Genomic DNA, 13,031 nt, shown 5'->3' on the forward strand with positions numbered 1-13,031 from the left:
TCTGCCTCCGTGCTCTCAAGAAGGGAGTTTCCCATTCTGTAAGTGTGCTGCTGGTTTCTACTGCCTAAGTGCAGCACCCTGCACTTGTCAGTATTGAAACGCATCCTGTTTACGTTAGCCCACTCCTGTAACTTATACAGATCTTGCTGCAATCATTCCATCCCTACTAGCATGCTCACCTCACCCCAAATTTTGGTATCATCAGCGAATTTAAACAGGTTGCTTTTCACCCCGTCGTCCAAATCACTGATGAAGAAATTGAACAGCGCAGGCCCAAGGACCGAGCCCTGGGGGGACTACGCTGCCCACTTCCCCCCAGGTTGAATATGACCCATCCAGCACCACCCTCTGAGTATGACCCTTGAGCCAATGTGCAATCCATCTGACTGTGTAGGCATCAATGCCACAGTCACCTAGTTTTTTAATGAGGATGGGGTGGGAGACGGTGTCAAAGGTCTTGCTGAAGTCTAGAAAGACTACGTCCACGGCGACACCTGCATCCATTGTCTTTGTGACCTGATCATAAAAGGCAATCAGGTTGGTCTGACATGACCTGCCCCTAATGAAACTGTGCTGGTTGCCCTTGAGCATCATCCCTGAAGCTGGCCCATCACAGATGTGCTCCTTGAGGATCTTCTCAAAGAGTTTCCCTAGGATTGAGGTAAGACTGATGGGCCTATAGTTGCCCGGGTCCTCTCTCTTCCCTTTTTTGAAGATGGGGACCATGTTAGCTATCTTCCAATCATCTACTACCTGGCCTGAGCACCATGAGCACTCGTAAAGCCGTACCAAGGGGCCTGCAATAACCCCAGCTAGCTCCCTCAACACCCTGGGGTGGAGAGCATCTGGACCCGCTGACTTGAACACGTCCAGCCCCTCCAGAAGCTCTCTAACCCTGGTCCTCCCCAAGCTGAGGTCTGGAAGTGTTCCCCTCGAGTCCATCTTGCATCACAGTGGGGAAGTCGCAGTCCCTGCACAAGAAAATGGGGGTGAAGAATTGGTTAAAGAGTTCCACTTTCTCCTCTGGCGCAACCACCAGATTGCCCAGCATACTTTGCAGGGGACCCACATTACCCGGTGCCTTCTTCATCCTCCCTATATATTTGAAAAAGGACTTTTTATTATCCTTGAACTTGGACGCTAGTCCTAGCTCTTTGTCCGCCTTAGCTTTCCTGACAGCCCCCCTACAGGCATGAGCAGAGGAGGTATACTCCTCTTTGGAGAGAGCACCTCCCTTTCACCGGATGTACGCTGCCTTTTTGGCAAGCAGGCATTCCTAGATGCCCTTGGTGATCCAGGGGGGCTTTCGGGCACTCTTGCGCCCCTTGCTTCTTGTTGGAATGGACACCCCTTGGGCCCTGAGTATCATCTCCTTAAGGAACGACAATTCATCCTGGACACTGAGCTCCCCTGCCCTCAAGGACCCTAGCGCCTCTCCCACTAGTCTCCTCAACTTCTTGAAGTTGGCCCTCCTAAAGTCTAGGGCTACCATCTTGCTGCAAGCCCTTGACACCCTACACTGGATGGTGAATTCCAGCAAATGATGATCGGTATCGCCCAGGTGGTCAAGAACCTGGAAGCCTCTTACCAGGTCATCGCCTGTGGCCAGGACCAGGTCCAACAGGGCATTTGCTCTGGTGGGACTGTGCACCTCCTGAATTAAGTGAGGGTCTTGTATCTCAGTCAGGAACCTCCTGGAACTGTCTGTCCTGGCTGACTATTCCTCCCATCAGATGTCTGGGTATTTAAAATCACCCATGACAACTACATCCCTTGCCTTAAGTGCATCTGCAAGCTGGCCCAAAAATTCTCGGTCCAGCTCCTCCCCTTGGTTGGGGGGTCTGTAGTAGACCCTCACCATCAAATCGCTCTCCCTATGGCCCCCTTGAATCTTGACCCAGAGCACTTCAGCCTGCCCTTCCTCTGACCCAATTCTGCTGGCAGAGGATGTGTAGTGCTCCTTGACATAGAGTGCCACACTCCCACCTTTCCTTCCTTCTCTATCCCGCCTGTAAAGCCTATAGCCCCTAATAATAACTGACCAGTCTTAGCCCTATGACAACTGGATTTGAACTAGCTATTCTGAGGGCGAGCTCCTCCTATTTGTTCCCCATACTGCGAGCATTGGTATATAGGCATTTAAGGCCTTGCCACCCCCTGATTAGGGAGACTGTCTGGACCCCCATTCCTTACCTTAGCACTCCTTGCCTTTATCGCCTGACTTGCTCAGATGGTGTCTCCTCGTCTTCCTGTGGCCCCCTCCCACGATCAGGCTAGTTTTAAAGCTCGCCGTATGACATCAGCCAACCTGTAAGAAAGGACATGCTTGCCTTTAGGAGAGAGATGAAGCCCATCCCATCCTAGCAAGTCCCCTGCCCGAAAGCATGGGTCATTATCAAGGAACCCAAGGCCTGCCTGGCAGCACCAGCTGTGTAAGCATCGGTTGACCTTGCCAATGCAGGCCTCGTGTCGCCATCCCCGCCTACTCACCGGAAGAAGAGAGGAAAATACTACCTGTGCCCCGTCTCCTTCAGCTTGTCTCCCAGAGCCTCGAAATCCTTAATAATGCGGTCAGGGTTGCCCCTGGCTGCATCGTTCATACCCACGTGGACAACAACCATGGGGTACCGCTCTGCAGGTCGGATGTAGGCCGGGACCCTTTCCATGATCTCCCTGACCCGAGCCCCAGGCATGAAACAGTCATGGGGTCAGGCCGGCAGATGGGACCTTCCAGCTATATTATTAAAGTATATGTGTTTTATCAAATCATAAAGCAAAGTAAAAACATTTTATTATTTTTCTCTATTTTTGTTTGTTTGTAACTACAATAGGAGAAACCAAGATTCAATAAACAAACAAATTTTAAAAATAAGAAAAATGAAAAAGGGTGAATTTGAATAAGAAAATAAAATCAGCCCATAATGTTTTCATAGAATATGCTGGAAGTCACTCAAAAGTAAAGCTTTTAGGATGCGAGATGGAAATCCAAGCCATCTATTTACTTGTGAAACCTCTCATTTCCTAGGTTCTCTTTCTAAGAGGACTTGATGTTCTTTAGGATCATATATAGGGCTCTTCTCCTATTTCTCTCTCTTAGACAATTTTAACCTCTCTTCAATTTCTCTTCTTATTACTGTCTCCAACATCTTTAATGCCAAAACTGAAATGACTTCTGCAAAGAATTCATTTGTTGGAAAAAGACCTTATAAAATATTAGCTTGGTCATCTCATTCTATTTTTCTTCATGTGGGGTATAATAGCAGTGTTCAAGGTTTTTTACTATGGCTCTGGAGTTTGCAGTTTGCTCTAGGCTCTCACCAGATGTAACTTCCAGTTGAGGCAGCTGTAAATGTGTGCTTGATTATTTGGGCTTGTGAGTTTGAGGGAAGCACTTAATTTTGTAGTCCTGGTTATAGAAATGGGTGTGCATTGACCATAATAGACCCCAAAATGACATCCTGGCTTGAAACAAACCTTAGATTTTGTTGTTGTTGCTGCTGTTGAATTCCCATTGGTATACCATCTGCTGAGATTAAATAAATTACAACCTGCCTTATGTTATTTATTACTTTGACAGGATGACCTTCCATATAATTAGGTTGCATACACTACATATATATGGGTTACATCAAAAGCAGGATTTATTGGTCATTTGTGTGATGCTGCTAACATAGCTGATGCACTGGAGACTGAATTAGAATTTGCCAGAGTTAAAAATGAACCTAGCAGGTTCAGAAAGAGCCGAAGTCTTAAGGTGTGAGCTGCCCACAACATGACAAACAGGTTACATTGACAGTGAACTTCTGAATAAATTTCCCTGTGTCACAGTCCCATCAAGTAATTATGTATCTGCAGGCATGTCTATATGTTCAGTTAATGATCCTGAATTTTCTTCACAGAAAATTCCAGCTCATTAAAGTGTTATGGGGCCCATGCCCCTGTCAGGGACAAACTGCACATCACAGGGGTAGCCCAGTCCAGGGCTTCTCTGAGCCCCTACAGCAGCCAGGGAGAGTTCCAGGCTCCCCTAGGTGCCAGCCCTGGGACTGGCAGGGGCTCAGGGGCCGGTCCCAATCCCCATGTAGCTCAGAGAGTCAACCGTGCTTGGCAGTCTTCATATTAGGGGTGTGTAAAGTGGGCCCTGTAGGATTCGGACTTAGATTCAGCCCAAGTCAGGGACAGAGATTCGATTAGCTGATTTGGATCACTGTCCCTGACTCAATTTGCCTGAATCTGAATCTGAAGATTTGATGCTGATTCAGAGAATCAGTGATTTGGACATAGACACAGATTTAAATGTTTTTTCTATATACCTGAGGTACCAGCATGGCTTGTGAACGTTGCAATGGTGAGGTGCATGGAGCACCCCACAGGAGTGTGGGGGGCCCTCTACATGCTCAGCAGTGAACCAAGAACTGGACCAGAAGTACTTCTGGTGCACTTCGGGATCTGCCAGAGAGCGTGCTGGGGGACCACCCCATACCTCCTTGGCTCGGTGATCAGCTGCATGGGGACCCTGGATGCCCCCCAAGACCCAGGAGGTACCAGTTACCAAGGTGGGGGGGTACAGGAGGGCTACCCAGCAGACCCAGAAGTGGATTGGAAGTGCTTCTGGTCCACTTCTGGGTCTGCTGCCGAGTGCACTGGGGATCCCCCCAGTCATTCTGTGGGACACTCCATGTGCCCCAGCATCACAGCACTCACAAGCCCCTGCTACCTAGAGGTATGTAGAAAAAACATTTAAAGCTGTTTCTATGTCTGAATCTCCGAACCTTTCTGAAAAGATTTGGATGGTTCCGGTTTGATTTGGAGAGATTAAAGGGTCCTCTGATTCATTTCAGATTTGGAGATTTGGCCATCAAATTGGGCCAAATCTCCACTGAATCGAATCAGGGACCAAAACTTTGCACAGCCCTACTCCACATGGCTGGCAGGCAGTGTCCCCACCTAAGCAGGGACAGCTCTCCTGGATTAGGTCCCGACCCAGTCTCCCCATGGCTGGGGTGCAGCAGTCCTGGCTTCACCAGCCATGTGGGGAGATCAGGTCAGGACCCAGTCCCCATCTGGTGGGGAGACAGCTGCAGTTGGCATAGCTCCCCACTAGATTGGGGCTTAGTCAGGCAGCAGCAGTGGTCCTTCTGCTGCCTAGGTTGACTGGGAGCAAATAACTAAGTGTTTACTAATCATTGTTCATTTTTTTTAAACCATGTGTAAGTGTTGGGCCTGGGACCTGAGCTTTTTAGAAGTGCATGTGCTGTCTTCAGGTTAAGAATCATTAAGTATGCTTTACAGTATTTCATACTGATACCTGGTGCTTTTGCTAAGCTGATTTGTTCTTTAATGGAAGAATGGATATGTTCTTCAATGGATTTTGCTAACAAAAATTTATATTCACACAAACACATGACCCTTCTTAAGACGTTCCTGCTAACAACAGTTCCTGACAGATGTTCATGACAAAAACAAACTGAAAAGATGCTGAAATTGTTTCCATCAAAAAACAACTTAAAACATAACAATTTGTATGAAGCATAATTCATCTAATACTATCTTTTACTAGACCAACTTTGCAATTGGAAGAGATGTTGGATGTTAAACTAACTTTTGGGCACACAATGCCCTTCCTGAGGTCTGGGAAAGAAGTTCTCAGACCTTAGGATACAGCCTAAGATTAATGAATTAAGATAATTACTTTTGTTTAACCTGATTATGTCAATGAAATGGATCACTTGAAAAGGAAATGGGAAACTTTTGCACTTGTGGAGCAGAGTGAAGTTATCAGGAATCCTTTCATGCCTAACTCTGCTCACTTTAAATATGTGAAAACCAAGGCACAAAAAAGTGGCACAGCATGGTCAAGGGCAGCAAATCAGTGATTTCTTAAACAAGGACAATGAAGACAGAGAGGATACAGTTGCTATCTAAGTAAACATGGGCAGAGATGAAGAAGAGCTATTTAGGGTAAAGGGCAATCATGGTAAATGCCAAATTTGATATATTTTCATGAATACATTTAAGATGGAATGAGAAGAAGGCTTCTAGTCAGCCAAGGAGTGAGGTTCTAGAACAACCTTCCTGTAAAAATAATTAGGTAAAAAAACCTAAGTAGTTTTAAGATGGATCTCAATACATTTGTGAACATATGAACCATGGTATCTGACATGAAGTCTCTTTTGATGCTATATTGCTTTACATTTCTGTATTCCTGGTGCTTTGTGGAGAATTGGGGTCTTTTAGGTGCTAGTCCAGTGTTTTCCCATTGTAATGAAGTATATATCAATTATATTACCGAAGCTTCCTGTATTTGGTACCCTTTTTCTGTTACAAAAATAAATGTGATTACAACTGAATCAGAATGAAAGAGGGAAAAACCGTTTTTAAAATAGATTTAAATGAAAAATAGGTTTGAAGAGCAAATAAATTTTCTCTGATTAGAATTTACAGAAAGTGCCATTCTAAAAAGCAATGAGGAAATAGAAAAGAAACTAATCTAAAGAAAAAATGTGGAAAAATGGACGAGCTTAGATTCAGCATCAAAATTTCAATAATTTTTTTGTAGAAACAGATCAAGACTTTTGGACTGCTTTTCAAAGAATTCTATATGTCAGCATATCTGAGAGCTATTTTCAGCTGCTTACAGGAATATTAGCATCCATTATCTTACAGTTTATAATCAAAGCAGTAAATGGGTATACTACATTAACCTGAAAGTGAGTACATTGATTCCAAAGATATAGGGCAATTACAAGGTTGTATATAACATTAGGAGCATAATATTGAAGCTTTTGTTATTAGAGCAGAATTGAGACAAGAGATATATTGGCTTGCAGCTACAAAATTGCTTTTTCATGCAAAATAAGGTTAAATAGATTCCATTTTGTAAGAGAAAAGCCTGAGGAAAAAAACAATTTACTAATAGAAAGACTGTTTTATTTCTTATTTCTCAGTGCATACTGAGAATTCAGAAGATCACAAAAACCCGGAGCCAATGAAAGAGCTTTACATCTTTTGACAGTCAATTCATGAGTAAAATCTAATTGAAAATCATGTTGCATGAGTTTATAAAGTGATAATATAGCTTATTTTTCATATATTTGTTTCTTGAAAACTATATCATGTTTCATGCCTTAGGAATGTAGAACTGTACACCACTTGGGAAGTTGGGGAAATAGGTACACAGTTCATTGGAAGAGCAAAGTAATGTATTACTTCCAAGACCTGCTTGCTTACTTGAAGTATTCAGGGTAGGTTATTCCATCTAAGTAAGTACTGTGTGTAGCAGATATGATGACAGAAGTATTGTCTGTTGCTTTCCATTACGCTGAGTTATACATGAAATCATAGTATCCTACAGGTAAGCAAATTTCAATACCATGCAAAAAAAATAAAAACCAAAATTCTGATATTGTTTACTGGTAAAATTCTTGTTGAAGCATGCAGAGAATAAAACCAGCCCTCCCCTCCCCTCCCCTCTTTCCCCCACACATGGGAGTCATCTGGACAGAGTTGGAAATCTGTGGATGGGTGTATGGGAGGGAGATCTAGGATAAATGGGGTGCAGATGGTATGGTGCACCATCACATATAGCACAACACTTATATTTCTCCAGGTAAAAAGAAATCAACAGCATTACTAATATGCTAGGGGCCTAGAGCTATATTGTCAGTTTTTAAAATGGAAACAAAAGCAAATGTAACTTTATTGGAATTGCATTTATTTGCTATATCATATAGTATGTATAAAAACACAAACTAGGCAAAGATGTTGTTTCATTAGTACAGAATCATTAGAATTACCTCAACATCTCTCTTTCAGATTCATAAAGTCTAGTCTTCTTGATCATACTGCCTTCAGTGCTTAAGGGTTGTTCCTTGTAGGCATGTTGGTAAGGACATGGGCAGGTTCTTGGGGTAGATATGAGATCTTTTATTAGATCAACTAAATAGTTGGAAAAAGTATTCTTTGCAAGCTTTCAGGCACAAACACCCTGCTTCAGGCATATAGAGAGTCTGCTGGTGAATTGTGTGCTCTTCTGGGTTTCCATTCCATTCCATTTCCATTTGGGGGAAATCAATTAAAGCTTTGAATTCTTTCTCAGAATAAGGGATAGGGGAAAAGCATTTACAGAAATGCTATAGCACAGGGCTCCTCCTATTCTTTCCTATGTTGTTTTCCTTTCAGTACATTTTGTAAGAGTTTCAGGCAAGTTCTCCTCTTGTCATCGACACGATATAAGAGCCAGCATTTAGCTTGAAGTTGGTTCCCTAAGATGACTTGGGTGGCAACTTTTGTAACCTTTTGCAGTAACATAAATTTCCACAAGGCATTTTTCACACACAGGTAAAGTTATTTGGCTCTAGTGAAGAGATGAAATTAGCAAACACCGCTGACTCCACTCCACTCCTCTTTCTTGGGAGTAGGTAAAGAAGCAGGCATTCTGGAAAGGCAGTTAGGTTGACAAAATCCAACTGGGGAGACTTAATAGCTATTCATTGTAAGCATATTTCCCAGTGACATATTAACAAGCCAAGCCATCAAATAAATAACAGTGGATGTCTGAAGGTTAATACATATATTCAATAAAAAAATTATATACTATAGTATAAAATATTTAACCATTTAGGTCCAAAATGACTGAATAACAAACATTTTCTAAGTTACCACCCCCCCCAAAAAGGTCAAAATCCACTTTGGAATGTCATGAAACACTATCCTGAATAATACCATGTTCTTTGTCATGAAGGTGCTGTCTACATTGCCTATTGAGGAAGGTCATCATATTTCATCATAGCATTTAACAAATGTTTATTGCACAAACATATTCAATCATATTTAAATATTTCTCAGCACAGTGCAGACACGTTTTGGTTTACAATGGCCAACATTACTAGTGTTTTCAGCTTTTTTAATTGAATAATCCTTCCACCAACTGTTCCTTCAGGAAGAACCGTTTTGGTGACATCTACTTTTGTAAGTACATGCAACTTCCTAGCTTCTGCCAGTGTGAGCCTGCCCCTTGTCGCGATGAACCCGGCAGAGCTGACAAGCCAAGCTCGGGGTCGCGGTCACGGTGGATTGGCCGGGTGGTGGCTATTGGCACGGACAGGTGGGATTAGCGGCTTTGGAGTCTGAGAAGTACCCAGGCGTAGTGGTTTAACAAAGATGGTTTATTTTACTCACGCTTTGAAGCGGAGGCACACAGTTGCTTTCTTCGGTTACAGTAATAACACACAGACAACAAAGGGGTCTGTTGGCCCACGAGGTTCAGTCCGAAGACCTAGTCCCAGGGCTAGTCAACAGCTCATTAATGCATATAACATAAAACGAACTGTAACGCGTAGGTAACGAGTCGCGTGACGCCAGTCCACAGCAATGGACAAATCGGGTGGTCGAATACGAAAAGCCGAGGTCGGTAGCCAGAAGATGAAGCCGCGAAGATGTCAGGTTAGAGGGATTGAGCCGGTCGTAGTCGAAAAAGGAAGCCAAGGTCGATGGTCCGGAGCCAGGTTAAACAAAGTCCATAGGGTGATCCAAAATCGTAAGCCGTTAGTTCGTTCAAAGGTAAGTCAGAAGCCAGGTGAGTACAAAAGCAAGTATCAATAGAGTCGAAGGAAGAGATCAATAGGCCCTGAAGCCTGACTCAGAGAACAGTCCCTGCAGCAGCAGCCTCTGTCTCTAGTCCACATGATCTCCCCCCGAGGGAGGGGCTCACAGAACTTTTATATCAATTTGGTAGCCAATCAACGTGCTCTCCGCAGAGAAATTTCTAGTCCGATTACCTCATGTCAGGTTCTGATTGAGCATGCTCTCAGTCAGGAGCTGACACAGTCTGAGAATGCGTCTGTGGGGAAAGTAGGTCAACAATGATTGACAGCTCCGCAGGTCACCCAGGGGGCAAGGACTGGGTGAGCCTTGGAAATTTCCACTCACAGCTTCAAACCGCGCATGTCAGCTTAACCTCTTCTGTGCTGGCAGCATATTCTCAAAGTTTTTTCCATGACACCCCTGTTGCATTTGTGTCCACATTGTCACACTTAGTAAAAATGTCTAGCACTAGGATTTCATAGTAAACACCAGGTTCAATAAATGCAATGAATGAAAAGAATTAAAAAAAATTACTTTATTGTGGAGTAGTAGGCAACTTCTGCAGGCCCTTTGCCTGTCTCTAACTAACCAGCCTAAATGAGTGACCATCTCCTAATTGCCAACTTCTTTTCTCTTCTAAGTAGGGGAGTGTCTCTAAATTAACTTTTTTCACTACAGATTTCTGAAGGCACATCCTTAGCACCACCAAGGATGAAGTCTTTGGCTTCCACTGCATGGTTGAAAAACATACTTTTCTTCAGAACAAAGGTAGAAAATATTTTAGTTTACTATACCTGGATCTTTAATAAACTTTGAGCTAGTTGCTTGCTCATTCCAGTTTACCAAGTAGTCCTGTTAGTGGAAAAACTATTATATGGAAAAATTGCTTTATGGGACACTTGATGCCATTCCTGAAATATAGAAGTGTGCTGATCTCACAGGACAAGACAATGCATTCAGGTTAGATTAAGCAAACACAGTGAATTCTTCAGTTACTACCTACCACCTGTGTATAGATCAGCACTTTTGGAGCCAAAAAATTAGCATATTGGGATCCTATCACCTTGCAAACCTGGGATGACCAGCAGTGGGAACAGACATTTTGCTAAAAAATAGGCTTTCAGAAAGTTGTCCATCTGGAAAATGGATACTCAGTTCGGTGAGGGAAAGTCAACTACTGGGTTATTGGGGGTGCAGGTTTATGATACATCTCTGTTACAGTGATTTTAGATATTTTAAGAACTGGCTTTCAAAAAATGATGCAAATTGCATTAGGATGAAAGAATGAATAGCCCATATTTTGCCTTCTAAAAAGAATGAATATATAAATCTCAAGGAGTAATACTCCCTGATTATGCACATTGTAGTAAGGCATTAAGGCATGCCTGCTCCTTTAAGGGCAGAGGCAGCTTAGCCAGAGGAACCCTGCAGGCTAGGATGAACATCCTGCTAATGAGCTAATTAGTTGGCAGCTGCAGGCTGTCAGCTGACCAGAAGGAGGCAGGGCCCTGAGTATATATAAGCCCAGGGCTGGTGCTGGCAGGGTTTGCTTTCTCTGGCTGCTTCCAGGAGAAGGAGATCCTGCAAAAGAGAGCTACCTGAGACATTCTTCTGCTGGCTTTGATACTTACAAGTGCAGTAAGGCTCCAGGAGCCCATAAGGGGAGAGGCCCTACAAGGAGAGGCTACGGGACCTGAACCTATTCAACCTCCACAAGAGAAGGCTGAGGGGGGATCTAGTGACCTGTTAAAAACTAGTCAGAGGGGACCAACAGGCCCTGGGAAAGTCCCTGTTCCCCCATGCACTACCAGGAGTGACTAGAAATAACGGTCACAAGCTGGCAGAAGGTAGATTTAGGCTAGATATCAGGATGTGCTACTTCACAGTCAGGGCAGCTAGAATTTGGAACCAACTTCCAAGAGAAGTGGTGCTGGATCCTACCCTGGGGGTCTTTAATAGGAGGCTAGATGAACACCTTGCTGGGGTCGTTTGACCCCAGTACTCTTTCCTGATTTGGCAGGGGGTCATACTTGATGATCTGCACAGGTCCCTTCTGACCCTACTAACTATGAAGGTACCCAGGGCTTGGAGGCATGCTATACAAGGGGAGATGTTTGCCTTCTTAAAGGGGCAGAGCATGGTCTCTTTTGGTTATGGTTATGTTACAGCCCAGGGGCTTATATTTGTGGTATTGTTTGAGCTGGTGATTTGGGATGAGGCCTTAAGGGGAGGTGGAGACCTCATTAGCATCAAGAGGGAGGCTACAATTGCATAGAACCCAGCACCAGAGGGGTGCAGCTACAGGGGCCTAAGAACACAGGGATGAGGGAAATTGATTGGTGCTAGTGTCTCAAAGCTGGACCTGACACAGTGTGTCTAGGCTAGAAGGCCTACCTACATAAAAGAGGCAGAGGCTAAGTAGGATGAGACCCCAACAGAGGGAACCATATGCACATAACACTTGCAAGGCATAGGGCATGATAAAGGGGAGGTTTGGACCCATGCAATCAGGCCATACGGCTGGAGGTGCTCTGTGTGGCACAGTACTGAAGAGAGGTACAGTAAAGGGCTCAAGGACCGGTGAGTTCTGGTGAGGTACAGCAGACCAGAACCATATGAAGGCCTGTGGGCAGCCTCCCAATTTATTTTACCAGCAGAATGTGGCAGGAAAGACAGGCAGGCATCCTCAGGGTGGAGCTGGCATGTCTGCAGAGTCATTGGGGGCACCATGGACATCCTTAGGGATCCCACTTTGTGATACAGATATTGGATTATAGGCTCACGTTAATGATCACTATATTGGGATGATTTGGCAAGGAATAGAGCAGGAGTGTACTGAAACATCTGGCACTTACATTCTTGGAAGAAACTGGTTTTCTGATTTATGGGGCACATCTACACATCACTGTATGGACATTGCTATGGTACTGTGCTTTAGTATTTCCTTTTGGAAGTACCAAAGCACAGCACAGTATGGGCACTTACTGCACTGTGCATGCAGGGTAAATTTCACCTCTGTCACCGTAGCAACATACTATACCTAGGGAGCATCCCACTATGGTAACATAACTGGTGATCACGTGTAGACAAAAGTGATTACTATGTTGCTGTAGCACTCCATATTGAGATGTAGTGATGTGCTACTTTGCCATAGGGTGATGTGTAAAAGAACCCAGGATGTTGTTATTGGTGGGATATTGATACTTGTGGCAGGGAGGAAGCTCCTGCTGCTAGTAGAAACTTACCTAGAGTGCCAGAGCCATCAAAGTGTCAGTCAGCATCCTTGTCAGTGAGACTGGAAAAAGGAACAAATGGCATTGGCATGGGAGCACTTTATGAGTGTGTGCTGGCACTGATTGAGCAAGTGAAATGGGTGCACTGGCATAAAAATAGCCTGGAGTGAAACAGCTGAGGAACTAAAAGTAAGTTCCCTGCACTGTGAAGAG

This window comes from Crocodylus siamensis, chromosome 3 (assembly GCF_052110815.1).
Source record: "Crocodylus siamensis isolate JL-2025a chromosome 3, ASM5211081v1, whole genome shotgun sequence".
Classification (NCBI taxonomy): Eukaryota; Metazoa; Chordata; order Crocodylia; family Crocodylidae; genus Crocodylus; species Crocodylus siamensis.